This window comes from Hesperophylax consimilis, chromosome 17, assembly GCF_061612785.1.
Source record: "Hesperophylax consimilis isolate HC1 chromosome 17, BYU_Hcon_1.0, whole genome shotgun sequence".
NCBI lineage: Eukaryota > Metazoa > Arthropoda > Insecta > Trichoptera > Limnephilidae > Hesperophylax > Hesperophylax consimilis.
In genome coordinates this window covers 26,641,822-26,646,789 of record NC_142852.1, presented here as the reverse complement: position 1 = coordinate 26,646,789, position 4,968 = coordinate 26,641,822, and positions in this window count along the sequence as shown.

The window sequence follows — 4,968 nt, the reverse complement described above, 5'->3', positions numbered from 1 at the left end:
TTTTCCTACAAAGTTCAAAGTAAACAACTTACATATACTTCGTTTAAATATATTTATATATTTTTTACTTTCTGTTTAACATTGTTTATCTATTTATATACATATATTTTTTTTTGTTTTACCCTCTAAATTTTTTCAAAAATAATTTGTAAATTCTTAAAAGGATATTGCGCATTTCTTTCATATCTCTATTTGTAAAATAATATTCTTATGTATATATTTTTCCCCTATTTATAAGTGAAAATATTTGTAAATGTTTTCTGCTGTTTAAGTTAATTCGTGAGAAATAGTTTGGATGCAGGTGAATTCTCTAGTTGATGTTTCGTATATATTTTTGTCAATTGATATCTGTATCTGTTTTTTCTCCTTAATAAAAAAAAAAAAAAAAAAAAAAAAAATACATCCCTCCAACTGCGGTGCAAGGCGATGGGTCAAGATAGTCCGGCTGGAAAGGTCAAAAGGCCTCCCTCACCCAGTCTCTCTCGATCCGGCCCGCCACGCAGCAGGTGGGCAGATGTATCCGCCGCCAAGACCTGGACAAATCTCACCCCATGAACCATGAATGATAATGGCAGTAAAATTAAAACGGTTTTGACCCTAGGAACTTACTGAAAAGTTTGGATACTCCTGGTCAATATGATGGGTACTGAGAAAGGGGCGGCTACATGGTCTGGGGCCTAGGGCGGCCAAGACTGCAAATCCGCCTCTGGGTATGTCATGAAAACAGTCCCCCTAGCTCTGATGATGAGAGTCTCGTCTCTGCCTGGAATAGTGGCAAACCCTTACTTCAAATCAGCGTTTGTCGCTCTAATAATCAAAACAGTTCCATGATAATCAACATACTGACGATTTAGCACACAAGTGATATAATGTCATTAAAACGATGAAAAAAAACCTTACCCTGTTTATAAAGTTTTAGTTTCATCACTTTCCATGACTTTATATCACTTTTAAAATGTGTGTTAAATCGTAGGAGGGTTGATTTATCCGGTCACCAATCAAAGCCACTCGTCCTGAGGCAATATTTATGATAACAAAACCAATCCACATATGCGACTTATCTATTTTCACAAAATGAACCACCCAATATCAACATAGGCGCTCACAGCTACCTATCAATTTACGCCCACTGTGGTTTCATAGCACCATATACGTTTGTCGACTCAAAATCTAAAATTAACTTATAGATATTTTATTTATTCAGGGTTATTCCTTCGTATTCCTTCAGTGTTGTGACACTTTACAACACTGAAACCGCACCTTCAGGGAAGATATAATTAACAAAGAATAGAGTATTGTTGCGGTAGACAATGGCTGGCTGTCAAATTTATCACTTGTTTCGGGTCTTCAGGTTACGTCACGAGCTCACGAGCGGCCGAATGCATTTTTATTTTCGAAAACTTCCTGTATCAGCCAAACTTATAAAATACGTTTTCTACGAACCTTGAAGAACAACATGATATTATAGTACACAAGACTAATATTATTTGAATGAACCGACGAGATCGGGTTTTTGGAAATTACAACAATAATTGTCTATGACTTTACTATCTATACTCTATACTTAACTGATATATTTTTTGACACATGCGTTCTTTAACGTCCATTGTTTAATCCAGTCACCCGCGCTGTTTAACGCAAAATCCCATACTTGTTATAATTATTAAGTATAGTTACGATAGTTGATATAAGTTAATGATAATTTTTCTTTTCATTGCTTTTTATTTTGGTAGCGACCACTGTTCTTATGTCATTCTCAAATGTCTAAAACTATCTAGTTTAACTTACGCCAATCGGTACCCAAAACGGAACGGTAATTCCTATTTAAATATATCCGACCATTAACGACGACTTTTTCAACCGTTTTCAAATATTTTAACTTCAAGGTCAAGGTACACACGTAATTATATCTTAATTTCCAATTATGTGTTGTTAATATTATTTCTTTGTATTTACAGAATATTACAAGCCAAACCAAATTTTCACAGCAGATACAGAGTAGGGTTCCGTCACAACTATGTTCTTTTTCAGGTAAATTTGTTTGGCTGGAACAAATTACCAAACGCTACAACAGCAGTGCCATGGATCTATCAAATCAAGAGACTGTTTCCATCAAGACGGAACCAGGGCCCCAGGAAGAAGGCGGAGATGAAATACCGTATACAGATATAAATTTCGACCTTCCAGATACAAAGAAGGAATGTTTGCAATATGCGGAGAGTACTCAGACAGACGGTTAGTTGCATTGCATACGTGTAAAATGTAGAATGTTTAATTCGGATATTCCGAATCCATGTCCGTTCCGAAATGTCGTGCAAACAGGACGTATTTACTTTAAAATAAATCTTTGCTATAACTACTAAACTACAAAAATCTTTTAGCTCAAGTATTGCTCACAATGAACCCTCATCTTTTTTGACATATATTCGTGTCTATTAACTAAATATTTATGAAAGAATATATCATTCCATTGACTTATAATAATAAAACCCTGTTCTGAAGGTAGTCAAGAGTAAATGTGTTCCTTCTAAAAACATCGGTCCTTGAAGTGACATCTGGCGTCTTTATTATTTCCTTAATTATGCTAAAAGTCTGTTCACCTTATTCTTGCTCCTGTGTGGTCATTCAATGTTATCTTTTGTCGTTAATATTTTACTTTAAATATAAATTTTTTAATTTTAATTAAAAACAAGTTTTTTTGTACGTTGACGTATAATATACTTTGTTGTATTGTCTTTCAGGTTGCTTTAATATAGAGTCTGTTACCATCAAGGCGGAGCTTGGACCCCGAGAACAAAATGAAGGGGGATCTCCATATACGGAAATTGACATAGACCTGCCGGATGTTAAAAAGGAGTGCTTAGAACGCTTTGAAAGAATTGTCAAGACAACAGGTAAAATGTTTTTTCATTCTTACTAGTCCAGTTAATCTAGAAAAAAAACCTGAATGCTGATGTTTTCTGGTAAAAAGTACCTCCAAAGGAAGTTCCAAGCCATTATGTCTCCGAAACTAAAACATGTGAAAATATTAATTCCAATGTGGAACTCCTTATAAAACTACCTACAAATAAATGTGAGATTATGGTTTAAAAAATTACTTGATTCTAAATAATTTTTGAAGCTTCAATTTTTTCATTTATTTTATGGTCAAAGAAAAAATGCTCCAAACGTAAAATTAGCTATTACTACTATACTATTTCTAAGGCAGTTAGAAAATAAATTAAGTTTTCTGGATGACTGCCTTTGTGACAAAAGATGCTTTTTGCTCATGAATATCGCAAAACATAAATACGCGAATGGAGCTTAAAAGTGAAATCTAAATGGTCGAGTGTGTTGGATTTGGTTGCTGCAGAAGTGATTTCGTAGTTAATACTAACAGTTTACAATTCAGAAATAAAGGGAAATAATAATAAACATTTGTCGCACTGATTTCCCGTATTCACATAAATTCCTGAAAAAAAACCACCGAGCAGTATTGGAGAGTTCTGTTATATGCGGCCTCTAAAATGGTTTATCTTGCAGCAACACGTCTGAAAATACTGATGAGATATTTGAAGATTAATGTGATGCCCGGTGAATGAATATTTTCTGTACCTAAAAACCATTATCTATGAAAAGTCTTTGTTAGAATAATAATTTTTAAATCTGAACATTACATTGCAGTCACTATTTATTAATAAAATTGTTTTATAAAGTAAATCTATTTAAAACTCGACGTTTCAATTCGAAAGTATAAATAAGTGCAAGGCACAAATTAGTCACCTGTTCCTGTGGGAACCTATTTTTTTTACTTTTACATGAGTTCTTTTCTGACACGAAAGTAATAAGTCACATGAAGCTTACTATTAATCCTTTTTTTTTCAAAATTATCATCAGATCTGAAGACACAATCAACTGAAACCACGGAGTGCCACATGCTGACTCACACTGGAGAAAAACCTTTTTCATCTTTGGAGTGCAATTATTCATGTTCTCAAAAGCGATCTTTGACTAGCCACTTGCTGACTCACATTGGAGAAAAACCTTTTTCATGTTGTGTGTGCAACTACTCATGTTCTCGAAAGCATAATTTGACTAGCCACATGCTGACTCACACTGGAGAAAAGCCTTTTTCATGTTGTGTGTGCAACTATTCATGTTTTCGAATGCATAATTTGACTAGCCACATGCTGACTCACACTGGAGAAAAACCTTTTTCATGTTTGGAGTGCAACTATTCCTGTTCTCAAAAAAGCTATCTAAAGAAACACATGCTGACTCACACTGAAGAAAAACCTTTTTCATGTTTGGAGTGCAACTATTCGTGTTCTCAAAAAAGCTATCTAAAGAAACACATGCTGACTCACACTGAAGAAAAATGTTTTAAATGTTTCGAGTGCAACTATTCATCTTTCTATAAGAAATATTTGACGAGCCACATGCTGACTCACATTGAAGAAAAACCTTTTTCATGTTGTGTGTGCAACTATTCATGTTCTCGAAAGCATAATTTGACTAGCCACATGCTGACTCATACTGGAGAAAAACCTTTTTTGTGTTCCGAGTGCAATTATTCATGTTCTCGAAAGGGAGTTTTGACGAGACACATGCTGACTCACACTGGAGAAAAACCTTTTTCGTGTTTGGAGTGCAACTATTCATGTTCTCAAAAGGGATCTTTGACGAGCCACGTGCTGACTCACATTGGAGAAAAGCCTTTTTCATGTTCTGTGTGCAACTATTCATGTTCTCGAAAGGATAATTTGACTAGCCACATGCTGACTCACACTGGAGAAAAACCTTTTTCATGTTTGGAGTGCAACTATTCGTGTTCTCAAAAAAGCTATCTAAAGAAACACATGCTGACTCACACTGAAGAAAAATGTTTTAAATGTTTCGAGTGCAACTATTCATCTTTCTATAAGAAATATTTGACGAGCCACATGCTGATTCACACTGGAGAAAAACCTTTTTCATGTTTGGAATGCA